This window comes from Myodes glareolus, chromosome 12, assembly GCF_982192425.1.
Source record: "Myodes glareolus chromosome 12, mMyoGla1.1, whole genome shotgun sequence".
Taxonomy (NCBI): domain Eukaryota; kingdom Metazoa; phylum Chordata; class Mammalia; order Rodentia; family Cricetidae; genus Myodes; species Myodes glareolus.
This window is the reverse complement of record NC_142037.1, coordinates 13,190,091-13,217,383: the sequence shown is the minus strand read 5'-3', so window position 1 is coordinate 13,217,383 and position 27,293 is coordinate 13,190,091.

Below are 27,293 nucleotides of genomic sequence, written 5' to 3'. Positions count from 1 at the left end.
TTGCACACATGTGCACCCACATTAATATACACACTCAAAGAAAAAAAAAGTGGGTCTGCACCAGGCTCCAAACTCACACGTGACAGGCATGGGGACATCATTCTGACACCCCAGATGTTCACCTCTTACCACTTTGGTTTGAGGGAGGAACTAGAGCCATACACTAAAATCCCAGGAACTCAAAAATGTGTAAGTATTCGATGCTGTCTTTCTATTCAGAAAGAAGCACTCCCAAGAGAAAGAAAAACGTAACTATGTGTTGGTGCTAATTGAAGTGAGAGTCTGCTTCTCCTGGAAGGGAAGTGTGTCACAGCCTGTGAGGCTGACAGGCAGGCAGGTTGGCCGTTGAAGGCAGATCTGGAGGTGGGGGGCGGGGGTGCTCCCAGAGAAGGGATTTGATTGTTTAGATATGAAAACCCAGCTGATCTCCAGCACCACATAGGCACTGACCACAGGCTCGGGAGCCCCCGAGAGACCAAGAGTTCCTGGAGGACCTCACTTCATCTGACAGGCGAGCTCAGCTGAGGAGCCTTCACGCTTGCGCAAAATCCTGTTGTTTAACTAGAACCTCTTAGTCGCCACTCCTGTGCTGGGTGCCAGGATTTAACAGCCCTGGGAGATCCTATCGCAAACTTCCTGGCCCTCCTCACTTTACCTCCGAAACCTGTTTTGGTGACTGATGCGGCCTTATCGGCCCCTTCTACCCTTCCGCTGTGGATCGGATCTCCTGCCCAGCATTCCAGCCTTCAGACCGTCTGGCTGGAGGCATTTCCCTTGACTGCTCTGTAACAAACTTGTTTTCTGCAGCCTGGAGGGTGGGAGTGGGGGAGTAGGTTTGTTGGTTTGTTTCCGACACAGGTTAAGACTATTGCTTTCTGGGAAGTTTCTGTATGTTTCAAGGTGTCAAGCTGTTCGTTTTCCAAGGTTCCGAAGTTAAGGTACCGTCAGCTGAACTGTAAAAACAGCTCTACCTCCCTAGAGAGACTGGCCACTAAGAAAAATGTGTTCCCTGCCTCAGAGCTTGTTGAGTAAGCAGGGAAGAAAGCAGACGTCTGCCAAACACACTTTATCCATTTTCCTTAACTTTCACCCATCCCAAGCAACACCCAGGAGTCTCCAACTGGGTAACTTTTACTAAGGGACCCTAGTAGACCCTCACTCCTACCTGTACCATTTTCCCATTGTAATTTTTTTTTTTTTACTTTATTCTTTTCCATTGGTCCTCAATACACATGAAACTTCGTCCCCCGCCCCCGCCCCCACCCCGTTCCCATGCCAGCTTTGTTTTATCATCTTCCTCCAAGAAGCCCATAAACAGGGCTGCTGAGGGCCTTCCGAGCCAACCTTTGTTTTGGCTGCCTTTCAGAAAGTTGTTTAAAACGAGATATGCTCTTGTACTGGAAAAGAGCATCAGGCATAGCAGTCTTCGAGAGTTGTTACTTGCTTTGCCCAGCTCATACCACTGTCCTGGGGCTGCGCCTGCAGCTCAAATGGCAGCGCTGGCTGGGCCCTTGTGTGCTGTCCTCACTGAAGGTCAGAGGCAGGCCAACAAAACGGCCAAGGTGAGAAGTCAATGTGACCGTATTGAAAGGAGATGCTGGGGACACTTACCAGTGCTTCCTGCTTCTGAAGCAGTAACAAGTGAGCTCAGGTAGCTTCCTCCTCCAGCTCACAAACTAATTTCTGGGAACGACTTCTTTTTTTCATGTGGGTGGGATGGGTGTCTCACACTGTGGATCTCAACCATGTGACCCTCCTGTGTCCACCTCCCAAGGGCCGAGCCACCACACCTAACTACTTTTCTGGCTTTATCGGATTAATTTCCTGTGTCATCCGCACTGCCTCTCTACTCCACATCCTGGTAATTCTATTTACAAGAGGGCATAGATTGGGGAGCTGAAATATGTCTTTTCCTCTAGGCAAAACTAAGCTGAACCTATCCACCAGATTTACCTATAAGATTTTAGCTCCACCCCCCTTGACAAGCAATTAAAACTCTTTTTTTCTTCTATAGTCTGTGAAAACAGATTTATAAGCAAGCCCAGATTCGAGTCAGTGGGTTGCAATGGAGTAGGTCTACATATAAATAACGTCTAATAAAAAATGACCATAGGACCTAAAGAACATGAACCTCCCTTGTTTGTGTAATGGTTTGCTCCTCTTGTAAGGAAAAAAAAAAATCTTGTGAGGAAATCTGGAAGCTGGAAGATGTGGGGGGGAGGGGTATGTGTCTGTGTCTCTGTGTGTGTGTGTGTGTGTGTGTGTGTGTGTGTGTGTATTTGTGTGTATAGAGAGAGATGTACAGTCACCAGGCAGGCTTCTTGTTGCAGAATTCATTTACCAAGAGTCTAGCATGTTACTGTGGAATCTGGGAGGCCCGGTCTCTGTCAGCCACTCCCTCAAGGACCCAACGTCCCCAGGTGTGAAGATAATGAATGTGCCTTATTCTCCAAAGCCTGAGCCCCGCAGAATCAGCAAGGAAATCCACCCTCCTTCCAATATGTTCAGACAGCATCAACACAAAAGGTTCCCCAGGTTGGGAAGGAACTGCAGTTTGGGTCCATGGGAAAAGGGCTCAGAGGAATCGCTAGAAAGTTCCTGCCCCTGTGTTTGCTTTGTGCCCTGTGTGCCAAGTGCTTCCAGCATCTTCTTATCCATGGACCGAACACAAACTTTGCACTCTGTGTCTAAATGCCCCATCCACAGCGAGGAGCAGCTGCCGTGTTTAAGCTGTGACGTTTACCAACTAACTTAAGGAATATAGAAAAACTTCCCTTTCCATGCCGCAGGAAACATTCCAATGGAAAATATTCATCTTTGGCTCTCCTATCATAAATCAATGACATCACAATACTTAACAACTCAGACAGGGCTCACAGCATACCCCCTGTGTCTTTGGGCAACACGGAGCGACTGTGAGTCCTATAAGCTACTGTAAGTGTTGATATAGAAGAGAAGCAACTCAATCCATGATACACAGTAAATCTAGACAAAGAAAAAAATTACAGCCCTTGACCATTCTCCTCTGACCTAAACACCCTTGGTTGGAAGCTCTTTAACTCCACGGTTATTCCCCTCCCTATAGTCTTCTTTGAATCACAGATCCTAACCACGGCATTTAATCACACAGAAATACTGGTACACAAAAATCAAGGCCTAATTCCAAACTGGAAAGTACAGCAAATTACTGAAAATTAAATACAATTTTTTTTTTCATTTTTAAAGAAGCCTTATAAAACTGGACTCCTCCTCCCCCAACTTAGGAAGTTCAGTACCCAATGCCTCCCTATAAATAGTTGTCAATAAACACAACTGCTGCAAATGTATTCAGTAAATGTTAAGGTCAAAGGCCTTCGCTGTTTATTGCCTTGTAAACTCAAAGACAAGTGAATTTATTGCTTGAATGAGTTTCAGGGTATTGGCCTTCATAAAAGTTCTGAATCCCAGGTACAAAACGCTCCATCAGCTCACACCAGAGCTTTTCTGCACGGAGCGGAGAGACTGCCCACCATCAGATTCATAATTTAAACACTTCTTGGGAAGTGTATTGTTTGCCATGTTGCATAGATCCCCATGGATTAGGGCTGCACCGTGCCTGTCATTATTACAAGAACTTGCTTCAACTCAACTATAAATTGCTGCTGCTTCTTACGCAGTACAGCGCAGCAGCCTACTCACGACAACACTTCGAAACCGAAGGAAAAAAGCAGTCAAGAATGGAAAAGCTCATTTGCATCTTCTCTTTGCATCGGGAGGATGTCAATTATCTCCTCAATATGAAATCTGTCAAATTTTTAAAGAACAGCTTTCTTGGCAGATCACACAGAAGTATATGGATGAACTCAAATACATGTTTTTGTATTATTCAAAAACCTAATATTTTGAAATGTTACTTGACAATGTCATGTAACAGTGTCCCAGTTTTACTAACAACCATTAAATACAATTACCTTACAAATCTCTATAAACAATATATGAGGAAAATTCAAACTCAGCATTTTAAAAAGTACTATGCAATTATTTGCACGTTTCATCGGGCTCCGTTAATGTTTTCCTTAGGCGGATAGAAATGTTAAAGTTGAACCTATTTCTATGAGTAAAGCCCAGTCTGGGCTCCAGAAGTACTGGGCTTGATTCATCTTAACAAACATTAACAAAAGCAACATACTACAGAAAGGTTCCAACAGCAATGTCAGGAATGTGCCATCCATGAAGTCTGAGGTTAAAAACCTCAAACCATTGATAAAAGTAAAGCAGTCTAGACTTCCAACACTCACCCTGCCGTAGTGGCACTGCCTCCAAGAGCAACTGAAATCAAACTTCCTACAGCTCTGAATTAAAATGGCATTTAGTGTTCCAACCACCAAAATGTGGAGTATGTTAAAGCATCATGCCTACATCACGTGACTACTGAGCTGGAGTATGTTAAAGCAGTGTGCTTACATCACGTGACTACTGAGCTGATGTATGTTAGAGCATTGTGCTGCTATCACGTGACTACTGAGCTGGAAGCTGAAGTAGCCTGGGTTTTGATATAACCTGGAGAATAGGATTCTTAATCTTAGTTTACTCGAATGAGATACACATAACTCACCAATAAAAAGTCACTATGTCTTGGATGGTTATCCAGGGAACTATGCTAAGGTTTATAAAAACGTTAATTCTAAAGGCTTGTACTATTTTGTTTCTATATCATGTTTGAAATGCCTAAACTTCAGAAATGGAAGATAGATAGTAATGGCTGGGGCAGCAGGGAGGAGGCTCCAGTGGGAGGAAAGAGCAATGGTCATCCTGGTGGTGATGGAGCCGCTGCTGTGTGTTGAGGGTGGGAACAAACAATGAACAGTGAGCTGAACCAGACTAAAATACACAGGAGCTCTCACAGGCGGGTGCAAGGCCCACTGAAGAGTCTAAACAAGATGACTGGGTGTTCGCCCTGTAATGATCGGATTAGGATATTATCAGATAGTTCTACAAACTGCTACCACTGGGGGAATCGGACAGAGAATACACGATAGCTCTGTCTTGTTTCTCACGGCTGCTTACTAATCAATCTAAAGCCATCAGTAAAACCTTTAATCAAAGCAATTTAAAGTTAATATGAAGTTCTAAGTGTGAGGCACTTCGTTAGCATGTGCAATATTATCATAGAAGTGCATCAGGCAGTATCAGTCACTCAAAACACACCCTGCACTAAATGGATCACGTAAGATCACATCTAACCACTAGTAAGTCTGATTGTGATTTTCCATCGCCTTCCAGGGACTGTCAGTTCTGGGTCCTGGGGGAGATCGCTGAGGAAGGTGACTTCAGCCTTCAGTTTGTTTTGATAGTTGCCTTAACCACCGACAGGATCCTCTCTCACTAGTTTCATGCCTGGTACGTTCTTGGTTTCAGTTTTCCAAATGTCATGAAAACTACGGTTCTGCACACACAGAGGAACCGATGGAACTCGGGAGCTCACCTAGAAATATGTTAATTATCCGATGCTGAAAACACCGGAAGGATTAGAGGGCTTTCAAGGCGGATGGCTGAAACCTTCCTTCAGCCAGGTCCACAGGCGAGCTGAGCTCTGACACCAGCAAAGGCCTCCTCTCTCATACTTGGGAATCTGAGGCACTTTTGATAGAGACTGTCCCTGTGATCAAGGCATTGATTCTATCTTTCAGCACAGGTAGGAATGTATTTCAGATAAGACAATTTTGCGTTTGAAAAGTGATCCATGATCTTTCAAGTAAAAGACATTTCTATAGAAACACTCTTCAGAATAAAGCCCCTAAGAAGCGGAAAGGCTTTTAATGTATAGAGTCCTTATTCATGGGAAAGAGTTGGGGAGGGGCTGTGCTGAGCAATTTGAACAAAAAAATCAAAAGGGATGTGTTTGTCTTGAACCAAAGAAAGAAAGACGGGAGAGAAAAGAAAAACTGACATTGCAATCTTTCCCTGCAAGCTGTAAGGAGAAGGGGCTTTGTGTGCATGCCACATGACTCCAGAGGATGGTGAGCAACTTGGAAGTAGCTTTAGGCGCATCGGTCAGATCGCTAGAGCTTGTTTTGTGAGCATCAAACCAGAAATCACAGCTCTTCCTCTGTCACATTTGCTAGAGAGAATCCAAGCTTGGAACTCTTAAGGAATTCCTATCTGAAAACAAGATGTGTGGGACTCAGAAGTCAACTGAGCCTACTCTCTTGACTTGACATTTCCAAATAAAAACACCACGCGGCTCTTTGCAGATGAAGGACCATCCGTCAGCTGTTGAAGCGATCTCCTTGGGGGATCTGTTTCTATAGATGTCTACCAATCAAACGATGCTTTTAAAAAATCTAGGATAATAAAGTAATGTGATCTAATGAAAGCTAATAGTAAGATTTCGAAAAGTCTGGCTACAGAGCTCATCAGCAAGCTTGGCTGTTTTTAATCTGCCTATAAGAGAATCCTACCCTTTGTTTTTATTGTATTAATTTAATTTTTCTACAATACGGTCTCAGATTTCAAGGACGGAAGGTCAAGTTTTACAACTGAGAAACAAATAGGGAGGCTGAAGGAGGCCAAAACTTACCACCTCCTCAGGCAAGCTCATTTCCATAGGTAATGCCAACGCCTCCCACCCCCCAACACCACCACCACCACCACCACCCCGTGCCCCATAGCGCCCCCACCACCACCCCGCTTAGAGGAAACCCTGCACAGGAATGTCTCACAGCCCACAGTCCTCCCCAGAATCAGGAGACACACCTCGATTTCTTTGGACTCCTACGACTACGCGGGCCGGGTTCCAGCCACATCTTCAGGTGTCCTCAACATCTTGGATAAGCACGGGGACTAGGTAAACGCTGCCTTCCAGTAGGAACAGAGCCTCGAGAACTAAATTCAGACAAGGGAGCTGGCTCCGAGGGCAAAGACGCTTGCTGCCACGCCTGAGGGTCTGAATTTGAGCTCTGTGATTCACATGCTGGAAGGAGAGATGGCCTTTCCCAAGTTGTCCTCTGCTGCCCACATGTGCTTCATCCCAGAACAAATAAATAAACATAAATTACTAAGAATTAAAAAAAAAAAACCTGAGACCTTCTTTTAGGATTAATTTTAAAAATCCACAGGCCACTTAACAGTATTTCATCCAGGTAGGGTCTGACCTTAGGCTCGAGGAGACACCAAAAGATTCTTATCAAAGCTCGGAGGAGGCACTAATTAAAATTCCACATGTTAGAGATTCACCGCTGACAGTTCCGAGCTCCTGCCCCCTTCCTTAGATGGCAATCCCACCCAGAGCAATTACATTATTCAAATAGTTTCACGAGCTAAGCCCCCTGCTCTCCTCAGTGCAGCAATCCTGTACGCCATTGTCAAAAGCACATTCTGTTACCTTCGTCACCAAAGCAAAGCCGATGTCCTTCAAAAGCTGTTCGGAGGTGCTGACAAATGAAAGAAAATTCCAGGGTGCTTCCCGCTGGAAGCTGGCCCTCTTATGCTCCCATTTCTCTAATGTGTCTAACGCACCACGTGGAGGAAGTTCCAGATACTTGAGGCATAACAGCTGCGTTAACGTGTTACAGTCTATTCAAAGTAGGGAATGTTAGTCTCACTTCAAGTCTCTCAGCCCCCCAAAAATATTTTCTATATTCACCCCGGCCCTGCACCCACCATGCCTGCTGACCTGTCTGAACTCTCTCAGCAAATTGATAGGCTGCCTCCTCATTCTTGGTGCCTGTTTTAATTGTCACCTTCCCTGGTTGCCTCACGGCAAGGATCTTGCCTCTTGTAATCCCAGTCCCTGGCACTCTGTCTTCCTCCTCGGCTGCTGTTGATACAGAAATGTCCCCCAAAATGTGTGCTTCCACGGCACCTGAGCTTGCTACAACAGCTAAACCAGGATGTATCCAGACGGGCCTGACCCGTGGGGTAGTAAGGATGGTGGTACCAACACTCCGAGGTCTAGTCTCTCTACCGTCATCAAAGCACATTGAAGGCTTTCTTATTGACTCTCCTGACATCCTTGAGAGAGCTGGACAACCTAATACATCAGCTGGAAGGGAGCCCAACACATACAGATGCTTCATAGGGAACTGGTCAAAAGAAAATAAATTATTCTGTTTCGTGCTATTCAAGCCGTGATTTGGATAGTTAGTGAGGTAGAACCGTGAGCACCATATATCATGAAGGAGACAAGAGGCAGGTCATCGGACTGAGTAAGCCACAGGAGATTCCAGCGGGCGTGGAGTTCTGCTCACTTTGCACTCGTGACGTTCCCGTAATTCTCCAGCTACCCCGCACAGAGATTAGCCCTCCAAGCAACTACTCAGTCATGCCCGAAGAAACCAAACAAGAAGCTCAAAGCAATTCTTAAACTCTTTGTTGTGTGTTTATGTTTGTTGGAAACGGGATTTTGCTATGTAGCCTAGACTAGGTCAAGCTCTCAATCCCCCTGTCTCTGCTCCCCATATTCTGAAATTATAGGTGTGCACTACCACACCTGGTGGTTTCCTTTGTTTCCCCTTTAATTAGTTGTTAGGTTTTTTGATTATTTATTTGTTTATGATGCTGGAGATTTAGGTGGGACCTCAAGCATGTGAGGCAAGTGCTCTACCACTGAGCTATAAAGACTTTTTTTAGTGTAGTAGGTGAGTGGGACAATTATTTCAACCTGACAGCTGGACAAAAACCTAGAAGAGCTTGAGAGAGTCTCATTGAAGGGCTGTCTAGATCAGGTTGACCTATGGCCGTGTCTGGGAGGGGAGGGCTGTTAGCTGGCCCTAACAGAGGTGGGATGCCTTATCTGAGCATCAGGTCAGCACCATCCCCTGGCTGCGCTCCTGGCTCTACGAAAGCCGAGAAAACTAGCTGTGCACTAACTGTGAACGCAGTCATTTCTCTCTGCTGTTGACGACGGGAGAGACGTGACTAGCTATTCCAGTTCTTGCCTGACTTCCCCTCAATGACGGACCTGGAATTGTAAGCCAAATTTCTCCCAGAAAGTTGATTTTGTCAGAGGATTTTGTCACAGCCACGGAAAAGAAACTAGGACAGTGTGTGTTCATTGTACGAAGTGACAGCATTCATAACGACGTTTTCATTCACGCACGCCACGTTCTTTGCTATATTAGCATCCCATGACTGTCTCTTGTCCCAGTTCCTCTTCCTAGACCAGTCTAGCGTCCTGGTTTCCTGCTGCTATTTAACGCTGCTCTCCACCAGAGGAAGTTAGGACTCCTAGCATCTGTTAATTCCTTTAGTGTGTGTAGTCTCATCAGGAGCTACTGCAAATCCCCAGGTGGATGTTGCCAGACCTGTGCTAGGAGCGCTGCTCTCACTCCAGCTCAACTGCTCCACAATCCACATAAGCCATCTTCTACAGCACAGCCCCGTGTTGAAGCTGCAAACCAAAGACCACTCTCATAACAAACAGCAGAATATTTGCTATATGTGGGTTTTCCTACTTTTGGCTTATCATACTGCCTACACGTCAACAAAGCCATAAACTTCCATGGTAAATGGTTTCTTGCCTGCCTTCCTTCCTTCCTTCCTTTCTTCCTTCCTTCCTTCCTTCCTTCCTTCCTTCCTTCCTTCCTTCCTTCCTTCTCTTCCTTCTCTCTCTCTCCCTCCCTCTCTCTCTCATCTCATTCTTGCTTTCTTCCCTTCCTTCCTTCTTTCCTTCCTTCTTCCTCACCTTCATTTTCCTTCCTTCTCTCTCTTCCCCTCTCTCTCTTCTCACTTTTCATTCTTGCTTTCTTCCCTTTCTTTCTCTTTCTCTTCCTTTCTTTCTTTCTTTCTTTCTTTCTTTCTTTCTTTCTTTCTTTCTTTCTTTCTTTCTTAAGATCAGGTCTCAGGTAGCCCAGGCAGGCCTCAAACTCACTATGTAGCCAAGGATGACGTTTACATTCTCATTCTCCAGCCTCCACCTCCTAGGTGCTGGGATTACAAGAGCATACCGCTTTGTCCAGTTTATACGGTGTAGGAGATTGGACCCAGGGCTTCGTGCATGCTGGGCAAGCACTCTACCAACTCATCCACACCAGGTGAAGCCCCCCTCATGGTGTTATTGTTTAATTATTTAAGTTTAAAATAATTTGTATTCTTTTATTACCTAGGAAAGATCTTTATAACTAGACAAGAGTCTAGATGCCAGAAATAATTGTAACAAATTCAACTACATAGAGATAAAATCTTCTGCAGGATGAAATTATTCTGCAGGGTGAAACTGAAAACAAAGCAAAGAGGAAGTGTAATTCAGAACTGAGGAGGCGGCTCAGTGACCTTGCAGAGGACCTGAGTTCGGTTCCCAACATCCACATCAGAAAACTTACACCTTCTTTCACTCTGGCTGCAGAAGGAGCTACAGCTGTACTCATGTGCACAGAGCACATACCCATGCACAGATACACATAAATACACAGAATCAGAAACAGAAAAGATTCTTTTACAAATAAAAAAATTGAAAAAGTTTTTAAAACGTGTAATTCATTTCTCAGAAATACCGTCTATTGTTACTAATAAATTTATTCACCTTCCTGGTTGACTGTCGAAAAATAAGCAGTGACAAATCATTCAAAATAGTACAAAAGAAAAAGAAAAAGAGAGAGAGAGAATACTCTTCGATATGTGGTTGATGAATTCAGGGTAAAATTCACATGAAGAGATCATTTATTAAACTTAACCAACCTGATAAGGGCTGTCTGGGTGGGCTCAACCCAACCACAAATGATTTTACAGAGGAAGGCAAGAGTATCAGAGTCAGAGACAATGTGGCACCAAGGTGGAGATCAAAGAGAAGAAGGCTTGAAGATGTTCCCGTATACTGGCAGTGTAGACGGGGGAGGCCACAAGCCAAGGAACACAAGCAACTTCTAGAAGCTGGAAAAGACAAACCAAATGATTCACCTGGTCCCTGCCCCCGAGATCCCCAGATCCCACGATCCCACAAACCCCCTACCTCCCTAGCCCACCCCACCTTCACCACGATCTTCCAAAGGGAGCGCAGAGGCTTAGCCCTTGGATTTTGGCACGTCTGACCTCTAGACTGTAAAATAATTGCTCTGTATCTTTTAAACCAAGGCGCTTGCAGCAGCTTCTCACAGCAGCAGAAGGAAACTGACACCCACTGGAATCTGACTACCCGTGCCTATGTAGTGGAATCTGACTACCCGTGCCTATGTAGTGGAATCTGACTACCCGTGCCTATGTAGTGGAATCTGACTACCCGTGCCTATGTAGTGGAATCTGACTACCCGTGCCTATGTAGTGGAATCTGACTACCCGTGCCTATGTAGTGGAATCTGACTACCCGTGCCTATGTAGTGGAATCTGACTACCCGTGCCTATGTAGTGGAATCTGACTACCCGTGCCTATGTAGTGGAATCTGACTACCCGTGCCTATGTAGTGGAATCTGACTACCCGTGCCTATGTAGTGGAATCTGACTACCCGTGCCTATGTAGTGGAATCTGACTACCCGTGCCTATGTAGTGGAATCTGACTACCCGTGCCTATGTAGTGGAATCTGACTACCCGTGCCTATGTAGTGGAATCTGACTACCCGTGCCTATGTAGTGGAATCTGACTACCCGTGCCTATGTAGTGGAATCTGACTACCCGTGCCTATGTAGTGGAATCTGACTACCCGTGCCTATGTAGTGGAATCTGACTACCCGCGCCTACACGGACACCCACAGCTGCTCCTCAGTGTCTGAGCAGTTAGCCTACAATGTGCTTGCACAGATGCACAAGGATGCAAGCACTACTGCTTTCTCTAAGAACAAAGGAGTGGAACCTGCATTATTACCCATCAAAAACAATGAAACTGTATCCATTCAATGTAATATTATGCCAGTGTACAAAGGAAGGAAGGGAGCTCTTTATGCCCGGACCAGAGACTATAACCAAGCTGCTAAAAGGGGCTTTGGGAATGAACGCTGCAGGTTCAGTAACTAGGAGTGGGGAGGGGAGATAATACATACTTATTTGTGAGCATAGAAACAAGTATCTGTGGAAGAAAAACATCAGAAACTAGCAATATGTGCCACCTCTGGGGACGGAGCTGGATCACTGTCCAAGAGACGGAAGAGGAAGGCTTCCATACCCCTTCCTACATACCCCGTGCATTGTATCCAAATCTATATGCAAATGGGTTATAGGAATAGGTTCCCATTGCTAAATTTAAATAAAAAACAAGAAAGATTATAAATTAAACAAGAATAAGATTACATAGCGCAAGCCAGACCACCACCAAGCCAGTGAAAATGTCGGTAGCAGGTAGATCTCTCCAGAAACTTCATACGACTCTGAGGATAGCCATGCCATGAACTCCTACTGCCTGGTGAATGTAGGGTGCACTCTTCAGCCTAAGAGGAGCAGGATTTGAGGGTGCTGTTCTGGGTCAGGTGTGAGCTGGAGGCCAGCACTGAGCAGGAGTAGAGACAGACTTATAAGACTTCGGATTTGCTTAAAGCCAAAGGTGAGAACTCTCTGGAAGCCTATCAGATAGCTTGGCCCAGTCACAGAAATCCTGCAGGTAAGAGTATCACACTCAGGCTGGGGAGGTGGCGAAGAGGTTAAGAGTACTTGTTGATCTTACAGAACACCCAGGTTTGATTCCCAGCACCCACTTGGAGGCTCACAACTGTCTGTAACTCCATTCCCAGGGGACCCACAGCCCTCTTATGCTGTGTAGACATGTATGTGAGCCAATACACAATATATACAAAACAAACACAGAAAGGGGATAATACTTAACAAACTATTATGTTACAGCTCACACAGACAGCAAATAAGGTTGGACTTCTATATCTACAGTACCCAGAGCTGCAGACTGAACCAAACTTGAACAAAAGTATTTGAAAAAAAAAAAAATCACACCTGCAACTGGGCTCACACAGTCTCTTTTTCTTGTCTTAAAGTGGAGGATAGCAACTATTCCCATTACAAGGCAGACACTATGGTCAGTGATCTAAAAATGGCTTAAGATATACAAGAGGGACCAGGGAAATGGCACGGTGAGTGAAAGTCCTTGCTAGGATATGATCAGTTCCCGGAACTGTGTTAAAAATCGGGGTTTGCTGGCTCAATCTGTAATCCTGCCACTCCTACTGTGAGGCCAGAGGTAGAGACAGAACCTCCTGGAAGCCTGCAGGCAGCTAACCTGAGTATGCTGAACGGGTAAGAAAGGCCCTGCCTCGGCAAGGTGAAAGGAGAGAACCAACTCCTCAAAGTGGCCTTGTGAGCTCCACACAGGAGCATGCGCACAGCCACACACAATGCTCGCTGCAGCGGCGGCGGCGGCTGCATTAGTAGTAGCAGCCATAACAAGGCACATGCATGAGGATGTGAACGGGTGAAGCACGGCTACTCTACCACTTTGTGTTAGATACTTAACTGTCTGCGAATCTGAACATCCTGAACAGGGGTCCTGGAACAAATATTCCTCTGAGACTGGTGGATGATTGTAATTTAAAATGTTTAAGGGCAAGCAACGTGGCTCAATCGGTAAGATGCCTACTGTGTGAGTATAAAAACCTGAGTTCAGGGCTGGAGAGATGGCTCAGTGGTTAAGAGCATTGCCTGCTCCTCCAAAGGTCCTGAGTTCAATTCCCAGCAACCACATGGTGGCTCACAACCATCTGTAATGAGGTCTGGTGCCCTCTTCTGGCCTGCAGGCATACAGACAGACAGAATATTGTATAATAAATAAATAAATATTTAAAAAAAAACAAAACCTGAGTTCAAATCCCTAGGAGCTGTGTGAAAAACCTGGCACGGTCATTTGCGCCCTTAATCCCAGCACCAGGGAGTCAGAGACAGGAGTCCTGAGGCTCTTGTCAGCCTGTCTAGCCAATTAGTGAGTGACTGAGGAAGACACCCCCTCACCCCATCAACCTCTGGTCTTCACTCCATGCACACACATGCACATTGCACATGTATGCCAACATACGTAGGCACACAAAAACATATAAGTGGTGGTTGTATGTCAGGAAGTCAAGTTGACCCAGGTGTCCTCAATTACATGGGGCAAGTTAACACCTAAGGAGCACCCAGTGGCCTGGGGCAGTCTTGAGCTAGCAGCTGAAGGCAACAAGGAGGTGGCCTGCAGGGGAGCCCATGGCCCCAGTGTACCGGCTCAGACTAAGGACATGCTCCTGGCAAGAAAGAATGACAAAGTTATACCAAGTCAGAAATGGGCCTCTGATCCCCCCTGTGGCTCGGGAGTTCCTCCTGAAGGTGATGTTGGGAAGGCCCACAACCTATGGGATGGGGCGAGGAGACAGACAGAGAAAATGCTCTCCTGCCCCAGGTAATAAACGTATTCCTTTCCCCCGAAATACTGTTAAAAGATATATTTTTTTAAAATCTTTAAAATAAAAAAAAAATACCTTTAAGCTGACCTCCTGCCAAAGTCCACATCAATTATACACGTTCAGTCAGGCGGATGCTCGGGAGGGATACTGTTTCATCCAGCTGGGTACTTTGTAGTTAGCACAAATGTAATATAAGGCGCAGCAGAGTTCGTCAAGTGTCTGTCTGGATTTTCAGTTTTCATTAGTGCCATAATTAAAACCACATTTTCAGCTCTATTACCTGTAACAAGAAAGGAATGAGAAATGAGGCTGTCAGGGCCAGGCTTCTCCAGTTATTTATCCTGAGGATCTGCAGGCCACAAGCTGTTGGATTTGCTGTAAACCAGAGCGAGTGGCCCGGTGTCGCACCCCGACCCATCCTGTGTGGCTTGGGAGGCACATTTATGAGGTCACTTCCTTTGAGTGGCCACTGGGCCTTGATGTCTGCAGTGCACACGCGAGGCAGGCAAATGCACATTCCACCACAGGGGTGGAATCAGCCCCAACTGGAGGGAGGGACGGAAGCGAGGTCTCTCTGGTTAAGAGAGCGTACTGCTCTTGCAGAGAGGGCTCGAGTTGGGTTCTGAGGCCTGGGTTAACGGCGCTGACCATGCAGGCACTTGCATTCACACGTGTATATCCACACACATACACATAATTAAAAATAAATAATAATTTTTAAAAGAAATCCAAAAACCATAACTAACATAAGTAAAAAGCAGAAACTTCCTGGGGAAGACATGAGAAAGAAAGGAGCAAAGGACTGGCAAGTGTCCTGGACAGCCATGGGACGGGTAGTCCTCAGGCAGCCCTATCGCCATCAGCACATCCTAAAATCACAAGGAGTAACAAAATCATCCAGGAGAGGACTAGACTGGGGTAGAATGTTATCACACACCCACACACGTCACACCTGCAGCCAGCACACATATGCACACATATGTACTCCAGAGAGTACATATTTGTCCTGAATACAGCAAATCTCATCTCCCGGCCTTCAAAGCAGACCTTCGAGCGGATTCTGGGATCCTGGCCACTGTTCACACTGTGTTGGTCCCACTCACCCTCACTTCTCTCTGCCACTCTGGCAAGCGTGCATCTGCCTCCTCTCCTCCCAGTCCGTTCCCAGTGGAGCAACCAGCTCTGCGCAAACCCTCCAGTGGCGTGGCTCTCATGGTAGACGCCTAGACGCTCACGGTGAGCCTAGGGGCCCCATCTGCTCCCACTGTCCCCTCTGTCCAGTGGCTTCTTTCACTCCCACAAGGTTCCTTCCTGGCCATCTCAGGTACCCCGGCTGGGACTTCATATTTCTTGTTCCTCTGCCTGGAATTCTCTGTGATTGAAGGCTTCAGACATTGCTTTATTGGAAATGACACTTTCATTCTTACCGGGAAACCCCTCTGGTCATGCTGTGTCATGGCACAAGCCATCAGCAGCCCGGGCACCAGCAGCCCCGGAACACAGCTCTGGTCACGTTGTATCATGGCACAAGCCATCAGCAGCCCGGGCACACACTTGAGGACTGGACCCTTCAGGAAGAAGGGTCCATCGCCTCCTATTAGTGCCACCTAGAGGCCAGGTGTCTAACCCACGGATGGACATCTGGTGCACACTTAGTGCACAGCAGCTTCAGGCGCAGGATATATTGCTTTGTGGTGATGCTGTGAGACATTCTAGTGGAGGGAGCAATAATGTGACCGCAGATGTCACATGCAAACACTGCATCGTGGCTTTGTGCCTTTGTGTGACAGAGTCTGAGAGGCTGCAAGGGAGCAGGGTTGAGAGCAAGGTTGGTCTGTCAGCACTCTAGCCAAGCCAGCTGAATCAAATGCACCCCTGTACCTCGATTCCATGTCTTTAAAAATGAATGCAATTATAGAAACTATCTCAGGGTCTTCACAGACCCTGTCGAGCAATACTAGTGGAGTTCATTTTATGCTTGGGAGTGAGGCTTCTCCCCCTACTTTCACTTCCTGTTCCATCATAACTCAGCCCTTAAAGAGTCTTCTAGAAACCCATGCAATGTTCTGTAGTTAGACTCTGTGGGTTGCAAGTAAAAAGCAGAAACTTCCTGGGGAAGACATGAGGCCCAGGGAGCTGTCCGTGGGGTGGATGGGAAGCTGTTCTTTTGATGGACGGAAATGAGGCTCTCAAGCCCCGCCTACAGACTGGTCTCTTCTACAGTAGCTCACCAGTGGTCACATCCCACGCTGATTAGTTCCTGATGTTACGAGGCCCACTCACTTTATTGCCAGGCGGGCTGTGAAGGAAGTCCACATGCTACTCGTGGAATAAGAGCAAACATGCTAAGTAAGCGGCCGTGCTGGCGAAGTAACCAACTGGGTTTCTGGTCTGAGGAGTTAGAGAGAAGGAAATGGCTTACAAAGATCAGGCAAATGCAGAGACAGGGAGGGAGTCTAGGGACGCCAAGGGGGAAGACGCAGAGAGGACGCCTTTTCTCTGCATTTGCACATCTGTTTAATTCTGTTGTGGAGGGGAGCGGGTGCCTGCGCAGCTCACTGCACACACGGAGCTCAGAGGAAAGCTCGCAAAAGCCAGTTCTTCTGCTGTGAGGGTCCCAGGGATTGAACTTCCAGTCGTCAGGCTTGGTGGTAATTTCCCTCACTGGTCATCTTACCACCCAGGAGTGACTTCGTAATGCTATGAGGTTACTTTAAAGGGAAGGCAGATGGTTTGCAATACTGTCAATATACTAATTAAGTCAGACATTTTCAAATGGTGAGTTTCATGATATGTGAAATTATACCATAATTTAATTTTTTAATTAAAAATGTCTGGCTGTGGAGAAACGTATTCAGATGGGATAGACAAAAAGGAAAAAGAATAAGGCTCTTCGGAGAGGCCTCTAAGAAACTGAAGACTAAGGAACTGGAGGGAACCGGCCAGCCTGGGATGTGTGAGGGAAGCTGGGGCGGGGGGGGGGGGGGGATGAGGAGAAAGTTCTGGGAAGGGTGGGCTTGCTGTTCCTCATTTGTCCCCAACAGAAAGGGGGAGGGGAGAGAGAGGTTAGAGAGGAGGAAGAAAGTTGGTCCCCCAGATCCTGGGAGGTAAGGAAATGGGACATCCATCCTAAATGGAGCTAAATAGGAAAGAATGCCCGTTTTCCTCCCCTATTTTTGAATGGCCCCTTGTAGTTCCCAGCATGCAACTCACTTGCTACCAAGGGCAAGGCAGAAGCTACAGGGATCCCTCTGGCAGCCCAGCTTTCCCGCTTTGAATAGAACTGTAACCGGAGGTTACAAATTACAAGATAACTTTATTCCTGGGGAACAAGCAACATACAACAGTGAGTTTATTGTCTGTCCGAAAGGGGGGCTCCTTATCTTCTCCCCATCTGGCTCACATAGGAGCAAAAAGGCTTTTGGCTTCTTTTCTAGAGATAGTGGTTATGCTATTATTAAAACAGGAGTGCACTCTACAGGTGAAAATCTAGATTGCAGCTTAAATTAAACCGAGCCAGGAACAGGCTCTTTTAATAAATAGTGTAACTGACAAATGGCCATTAAGTTCATTCCACCGTGGCAAGCCAGTTCCTCTGTGTTCCTGAAAGCTGGAGAGAAATGTATAAAGGAAGTAAAATGTAAAGCTTTCTTGTACAATTACTATATAAACAGCTTCCTCACAGTCTCTCTCAGGCAATATTCTCCCTCTGTAGACGGAAAGGAGGGAGGGAGAGGAAGCGAAGGAGGGAGACCTGATTAGCCAATATTCTACCTCATTATGGAATTATAAAGAGGCAACATGTTACTAAGTGCCGTCTCGTGTTTGACATGATACAAAGTACTTTAGAAATGCAAGAATTTTTTATCTAAAGTAACAATGAAGACATACAGGCTTCTTGGCCTCAGTGACCAGCATGAGATTAGGTGAGAACCAGGACACCAACCATTCAGACATAGTAGGAGTATGTTTGAAGAATTTATGATATTCGGGGGGTGATCTTGGGGAAAAGGAAGAAGAAGTGAATGGAAACATGAAATATACCATAAGCATGAAGATTTTATAAAAGAAAAAAAAACTCCTATGGGGAAGGATTTTTCAAAACAAAAAGTAGCCAGAGACAGGTGACTAAGCAGCACACACACACACCCTGCACCTCCCTTGACCCCAAGATTCTAGGGAGGGGAGATCTATTTGGGGAAATAGAAAGAAAGGGAAGATATGCAGAGCCTCTAAAGATGGCACAGGAGCTTGGAATGGATCTCATTCCTCTAAAGGATCCAGGCCACCTTAAATATCAAAACTGGAAACTGTCTCTGAGGACCACGGGGATGGGGGGAGGGAGGGTGGCGGGGGCAGGGAGGGCTAAACTCCATTCTGCCACTCTGTATCCACTGATAGCCAATACAAACCCAAATCTCTTCACTAGACAGAATATGGTCCAGCATTCCGGCATGCTCCATCCTTAAGTAGCTTTCAATACTGGCCTGTCTTCTCCATGTTTGTTTTGGTTCCCTCCGTCCACGTGGGAGTCCACGGGCTTTTCCATCCACTCATCGTCTTGCCCCCTGCCGCGTCAGCCAGGAATGAGGTAATAATTCACCCAGACGCTGGGGTTCTCAACCCGACTGCACTGTGCTGGCTTCAGGCCTCGGGCATTCCAGTGTTGGACTCCAAGGCAGAGCAAACCGTGGGAGGGACCTGACTCACGCTGGCTTTTTGACTCAATGGAAGGCTGGAAAACGAAGTAAGAGAGTCCCCAGAATGGCGGCGGCTCAGATTCTTCTTTCTCTGAGACCGTGGTCTTATGATGCTGAACTGCTTCTAGGGAGCATTTCAACTTCAGACTAGTGGGGGCTTCCACACAGCTTAAGAGAAAAGGAAACTATTGTGTAGAAGCTCATTAATACAGTGCTTAAAAATAAGTCACCAGGATGGGCTCAGTGAGGCCCTGGGTTCCATTCGCGACACTGAGATAGATAGGTAGGTAGGTAGGTAGGTAGGTAGATAGATACATACATACATACATACATACATATATACATGGAAACCAAAAGGCAATGCTGCGTGTGGTGTCACACGCATGTAATCCCAACACTCAAGGGACTGAGACAGAAGGATTGAAAGTTCGAGGTCTTAATATGCTGCCAGCCTGGGCAACATAGTAAGACCCTGTTAAAGATAGAGAGAGGGAAGAGAGAAAAGATAACTGGATAGAAAGGGAGGGGAGGAGAACATGGCGAGATGTAACTCAGCAGTGAAAGCACTTTCACAGAGTCCATGCCTGGGCTTAGTCCTCAATATTGCAGGAAAATGGGTTAGGTGAACAAATTATAGCTTCCTAAAAGTAGCCAGCTGCTACTTTTCATAGTTTCGGAAAGGGAGCTAAGTGCCTGGTTCTTCTGCACAAAGGCTAAATAAAATAAGATCCATATTAAATCCATTCAACAAAAACACGTTGTATCAAAGAACAGACACGTTTTCTCTCACATCATCCGGTCTTCTCTGGGGGACATCCAGTTCCCACTGTGCACATAGGCTTCTTCCAAATGTTGCCTTTGTGCGCTGTCCGGGCTGAAGAAACCTGCAGCGCCCCCTGTCGGCTGTATAGGGCCAGCTCATCTTCCACAGAGACACAGGTTCACATGGTAGAAGGTGCTCGTGCCCAGACAAAACTCCCCAGAATGGAAAGGGTTCCAGCTGCTTCACTGCCATGATTAAGTCACTAGCAGATTTTCACAACAGAAAAACCTGCTTTCTCTATTCTAATAAAGCCTTTCTATTCTAGTAAAAGTTTTAACATCTGAGAAATAAAAATTATCATCCCAAACCAATGAGAAGCCATTCCCATGGAACATTTGGGCCGAGCCTATGTGCACAGTGGGAACTGGATGTCCCCCCCACCGAGAAGACCGGATGATGTGAGAGAAAACGTGGCTGTTCTTTGATACAACGTGTTTTTGTTGAATGGACTTGATATGGGTCTTATTTTATTTAGTCTTTGTGCAGAAGAACCAGGCACTTAGCTCCCTTTCCGAAACTGTGAACTTCTGCATAATGAGTATAAAACGGTATCCGAAAATAGGGAGAAACACAAGACAGGAGTGGTCCGGAGAAAGGCTACTACTCATGACTAGAAAGGAGGCCAGTTGTCAGAAAGACTTCTGCCTTAGGGTTTCCATTGCTGTGAAAGACACCTTGACCACGGCAACTGTTATAAGGAAAACATTTAATTGGGGCTGGCCTACAGTTTCAGAGGTTCAGTTCACTATCATCATGACAGTGAGCATGGCAGCATACAAGCAGATGTGGTGCTGAAGAAATAGCTTCGAGTCCTACATCCTGCAGGCAACAGGAAGCCAACAGACAGAATGGGCAGTATCCTGAGCATAGGAAACCTGAAAGTCCACCCCCACAGTGACACACTTCCTCCAACAAGGCCATGCCCACTCCAACAAAACCACACCTCCTAGTGTCACACCCTATGAGATTGTGGGGGCCAATTACATTTGACCTGCCACAGCATCCCAACGGGGTCATTCACAGACCAAGGGTATCTAAGTACAGTCGCCACTGGTGGACACTAGCCACAAGTACAAAACCGTGAGAGATGAGGAAAAGTCACTGAGTTAGCCATCCTGGCAAAACCACACCATACGCCACACCGGGCCATTAATTCCTGGAAAGGCCTTCTGCACTGACATGCTACTATCCAGTTAACTAACACATCTTTTAAAGTGCTAAGGCATTCAGCTGGGCAAAACATGTCTTCACATGGTACCTGCTGACGGCCTCTGTCTGAGGGGCTCCAGGTTGGCTGAGGGGCTGAACCCACATCTGCCATCCAGTCACAGAGTACGTACACCCTCACCACAACTGGTCCCTGACCACAAAGTCCCGTCCCGCCCACCCACGCTCACACTTCCTTTTGGCTCCCTGGCAAGCCACTCCTCGGCAGCAGGAATGTCTCTGCTTCGCTGTGACGTGGTATCGGGATCCCAGGTGGCTGTTGAGCTCTTGTTGGGTTGACGTGTTCTGCCACACTTCTTCAAGGACACCGTGGGAAGGAAGGACTCCAGGACAAGCCCTCCCATAGCTGCAGGCTCCCTCTTCTCTCTGCCTGCACATCGTGTTCACGACCCTGAGCTGCCCCTCCTCCCACCCTGCTCCTAGGAGGAGGTGGGCAGACACAGGGGTAAAGAAAACTGCTTTACCGCACTTCGCTCCCACCGCTAACCACTTTACTTCTCTTACCCTTCCATGTTTCCCTCTTTTCTCATGCGTGACTCATGGAGGAAAACCGTAGGAATTCTTACATTTCTTCACAAATCTTACTTAGACCCACCAAATAGCTTTTGGACTTCAAGTCAAGAATCAGACAGTTGGCATTCACTCTTTTCACGCCAAACTTTCCTTAAAGTAATGGCCACTGTTGTTGGGTGTCACCCTCAAGGGAAGATTGCCATGTGAAAGCAAGGAGATCCAACAAAACATAAAAGAGTAGGGGCCATACAAGTTATTACTCCAACACATGGTACCGCAGAAACACGGGAAGAAAAGGCTTAGCAAGAGATGGGGGTGAAAAGGAAGGCATCACGTGTTCTTAGTGTACAGAGGTTACAACTTCACATGCATGGAATCTCTATGAAATAAACCCGGAGGAGCAAAAGCCCAGATCATATCCATATGATAAAATATTCAGCTGTGGAGAAGATGAAATGCCGAGTTCCACTACCTTCGTGAACTTCCATGCTGTTAAGTGACATGCAAAGGGTGATATAGAAGTATGATTCCAATTACATGAAATATTTAGAGTAGACACACCAATGCAGCCAGGATACAGATGGGAGTGGCAAAGGATTGTGGTAGCAGTAATAGGCAAGAACACTTCCAGGAGTTTTTCGTCGGAGCAGTAGAGAGACGTTGGAACCAGAAGTGGCAGATGCACAGAGTGAATGTACTAAATACCTGGGAATATTTACTTGAAAATGGCAAATTTTATAAGAATTTCTCCCTGAGGCAGGAAATAGTGGTACACACCTTTAATCCCAGCACCCAGATAGCAGAGGCAAATGAATCTCTGTGAGTTTGAGGCCAGCCTGGTCTACAGAGTTAATTCCAGGACTGCTATGGCTACACAAAGAAATCCTGTCTCAAAAAACAAAACAAAAAATTTCTCCCTGAATAAATTATTTTTAAAAAAAGACTCAAGGTTGCTTAAGGTGGAGAAATGCTTCATTTTATACAGAGGGCAGCGAACTATTCCAGAGGAGAGCAGCAACTGCTGCATGCTTGACTACAGCTGTAAGCACACCTCCATCTTCAGCAGCCCAAATCTGCATTGGGATACACAAGGAAGCATAACTTTTGCTGTACATAGTCACAATTTACTTTAAAAATGAAGATCTATCCAATAGACGGAAATGGAATTAATGCTACTATCTTAGTTAGGAATTCCAATCCCGTGATAAAACGTCATGACCAAAAGCCATTTGGGGAAGAAAGGGTTGGTCTCAGCTTACAGCTCTCAGGTCACTCTCCATCACAGAGGAAAACCAGGACAGGAACTCAAGGCGGGAACCTGGAAGCAGGAACTGAAGCAGAGGCCATGGAGGGATGTGCTTATTGGCTTGGTCCTTGTAGCTTGCTCAACCTGCTTTCTTATTGAACCCAGGACCACAACCCCAGGGGTAACACTGCTTATTAAACTGGGTCCCCCACACCAATACTCAGTCAAGCACCATAGGTTTGTTCACAGGACAGTCAGGTGAGGACATTTTTCTCAAGTGAGGCTCTCTCTTCCCCCAATGACTCTAGTTTGTGTCAAGTTGACATAAAATTTGTCAGCACAGTTACTAACTAGAGTGCACCATGGACCATTTCACTGGAGAATGGTCACTTCATGGGAAGGGTAATTTAAAAAGAAGGAGGAGGAGGAGGAAGAGGAGGAGGAAGAAGAAGAAGAGGAAGAGGAAGAAGAAGAAGAAGAAGAAGAAGAAGAAGAAGAAGAAGAAGAAGAAGAAGAAGAAGAAGAAGAAGAGGAAGAGGAAGAGGAAGAAGAAGAAAAGAAAAGAAAAAACTCTTGTGAAAGTTTACTCTAATGGAATAAAAACCACAGTGGCTACAAGTGAAGGAGTTCATGCTACCGTTCTGAGGTACCGGGTACCCACCATTCGCCATGTGAGGATTTGCTGTGTATGAGCTTGTTAGAAAACTTAAAAGATTTTTAAAGATAACTATGTAAAACATCACCAGTGTATAACTAAAGGAAAGCGCGGCTGGAGAAGCAGTCGCTGATACTTGAGTTCAAGCGGGCTGTTTGTGAAACGAGGCAGCATAAATTTCCAAGGTCTGCTGTACAAGAGTTTAAACTATTCTTGGCAAGAACTTCAAGCATCATATTTTGTTCACTTCAAAGGTGTTCTGGCTGTCCAGTGATGCTTGACAAATGCTAGGAAACTTCTTGGCTCAAAATATTATTTTGTCTTTATCCCCAGTAACCCTGTGGGTTGAATGGGCTCAGCTGGACAGTTCCCACAGAGGGGATGTCATGGGGCGGGTGGGCTCACACCTCACTCCTGCATGGCAGTTGATGTTAGCTGTTGGCTGAGAGCCAACCTGCAGGGGTCTGTATGTGGCCTACACCTGGCCTCTTCCTTAGACCTGTGGAGAGCAGCACATTGCTACATTCCCAGAGGAAGTGTCCCAACATCATGCATTCCAAGACACTCCAGCTCTGCAACCTCTGAGGACTCCTACTTGGAAACCAGCCACGGTCACTTCCATCTCAAGCTGTTGGTTAAAGAGCAAATGGCACCGAAGAGCTGGCTTAGCAGTTGAGAGTGCTTGATGCTCTTCCAGAGGACCTGGGTTCAGTTCCCAACACCCACATCTGGTGGCTCACAACTGCCTGTAACTCCAGCTGGCCTCTAGGGACACTGGCACACCCAGCATATGCTAGCATGGATGTATACACACATATAAAAATAAATACAGTTTTTAAACAAAACAACTCAATGGGCCAGCGCAGGATGTAGGGAAGGAACAATAAGGAAGCAAGAATACTTGGGGCAGATTTTACTACAGACCAACTTTGGATAATTTCCAAAAGAGGTATTAATATTCATGGCACTTTTGAAATAATACTACTTTTTTGTTTGTTTTGTTTGCTGTTTATTTTCCTTTGTTTTGTTTTGTTTTGTTTTTGAGACAGGATTTCTCTGTGTAACCCTGACTGTCCTGGAACTTGCTTTGTAGACCAAGCTGTCCTCAAACTCAGAGATCCACCTGCTTCTGCCTTTAATTCCTTCTGAGTGCTGGAATTAAAGGTGTGTATCACCACACCTGGCTCAATATTAAATTTTTCATTCTAAAACATCAACAATTCTAGCAATATTTTAAAAAATTAAAGTTGTAATTTTAGAATGTCTACTTCATTCACTTGACAGGTATTTATTGTGTTCCTGCCGTGTTCCCATTGACACACTATGGATACAAGAAAATACCTGGGATCTGTCTTCTTGAAATTTAGAGATTACATCACGGAAAGAAATAATATTTGGAAGGCTCCATCTATTCATTTGGAGTGCAAAGGAAATATTCACCATAAAGCGGCATGGAAGGGATCATGAGATGCCAAGAGACTCCTGGGGGAGGGTCTACACAAGCTTCAAAGTGCTTGGCATATGATTAGGAGATGGTTTAAAGTGGAATAAAAGGGTTATGGAGGAGCAAAGGCTTTCCAAGCAGAACAAGGTTGCTATGGAGATGGAGAATGGGATGTGATATGAAGGCATTAAAAGAGACAATACACAGTCAGATGTCAAACTACATCCACTGGTGAAGGTGGGATGACTCAGGGGCAGAGTTACAATGACTTGGAAGGAAAGCCAGTATGAAAATGAGACAGAATTTTTGTCTTAAACATGTGGATTCCTACTACCCAACAACCACAAAGATGGGAAACAGTAAAACAGTTAGGACCTCAGAGCCAGGCAGAACCAGAGGCAGAGCAGGAATCTGCAAATGATGAGTCACTAAAAACACAACACACTAAGACAGAACAAATGAGGAAAGCCAGATTGCTCTTAGTTTGTTTTTCCTCCTTTTTAAAAAAATTAATTTTATTTTTATTTAGGATGGAACCCAGGACCTTGCTTTTGCTTGACAAACTCTATCGCTGATCTATATCCCCCATATGTGTGTATGTGTGATATATATATAAATATATATATGCGTGTGTGTTACATACATATAACACGTGTGTGTTACATGTGTGTATAGCATATGCATATATTGTGTTATATGTGCATACATAACATATGTGTGTGTATACATATGTATATATGGGCAATAGAGCTGATCATGAACTCTAACCCAGGCAGGACTTGAACTTTTGATTCTCACACCTCAGCCTCCCCAGCATCTGGAATTGCAGGTTTTGGGTCACATCATGCTTGATCATATTGCTTCTTGAGAACTGAAGAAAGAAACAATTTTATTAAGACAACATTGGTCATCAGATTAACACATCACAGAGAGATCACATGAAATGCTGATTGCAGGAGGTGAATGAAGGTATTGTCAGAGACTGGCACTGAGGCCGTTGAAGGAATACCAGAGTAGGACTGGAGAGATGGCTCAGTGGTAAAGAGCACTTCACTGCCGGACCTTCCAAAGGTCCTGAGTTCAATTCCCTGCAACCACATGGTGGCTCATAACCATCTGCAGGGAGCTCTGGTGCCCTCTTCTGGCCTGCGGGTGTACATGCAGACAAAATACTGAGAATGCTGTATACATAACAAATGAATAAGTCTTAAAAAGAAGAAAAGAATGCTAGAGCAGAAGCTGACGTTCTCAGTGTGTGAAAGGTAGCAGCCAAACATGACATTCTTTGTGCTTTTGGGATTATGGGGATCAGTAAGTGCTAGGGAAGGAGAGCACTTAAAATCATTCTCTTCCTGTGGGAAGAGCAGGAGAGAGAGAGAGAGAGAGAGAGAGAGAGAGAGAGAGAGCAACCCAACCTCTAGCATCATTCCATTTGTGTTGTTTGGTTGCTTTGGTTTCTGAGACAGCATCTCTCATTGGCCTGAAAGTAGGCTCGTGACAGGCCAACGTGCCCCGGGCATCAGCCTGTGTCCCCTCCGCAGCACTGGGCTCACAAGTGTATGTCACCATGGGGATCCAATTCAAGTTCTCATGTGCGTGCAGTGTGTTTGCTTTCTGTTGTTGTAATAAAACACCACGACCGAAAGCAACTTGGGAAGGACAGGGTTGATTTCAGCTCATAGCTTATAGTCCACCATAGAGAGAGGTCAGGGAAGGACCTTGGGGCAAGAACCTCAGGACAAGAACTGTCCATGCCATCCTAACAGGTGAGGTTGGCCCTCCCATATCAATCATCAATCAAAAAACTTGTCCCCACAGACCCTCCCATGAGCTATCTAAGGAGACACTCTTCCCATATGCTTTTAGCTTGTATCAAGTTGACAAACACCAACAAGGGCACAGAGCAAGTGCTTTACTGACTGGGGCATCTCTTCCGTCCCTAGTAAGCAGGAATTTACATGCATTTTCTACTCCGTATTTCAATAATGCACCTTAAGAAATAAGCTCGGGGGCTGGAGAGATGGCTCAGAGGTTAAGAGCACTGGCTATTCTTCCAGAGGACCTGAGTTCAATTCCCAGCAACCACACGGTGGCTCACAATCATCTATAATGAGATCTGGTGCCCTCTTCTGACATGTAGGCATACATGCATTGTATGCATTATAAATAAATAAGAAAGAGAGAAAGAGAGAGAGAGAGAGAGAGAGAGAGAGAGAGAGAGAGAAAGAAAGAAAGAAAGAAAGAAAGAAAGAAAGAAAGAAAGAAAGAAAGAAAGAAAGAAAGAAAGAAACTCAGTGTCCATCCAGGTGGTGGAGGCGCACGCCTTTAATCCCAGCACTCGGGAGGCAGAGGCAGGCAAATCTCTGTGAGTTCCAGGACAGCTAGAGCTGTTACACAAAG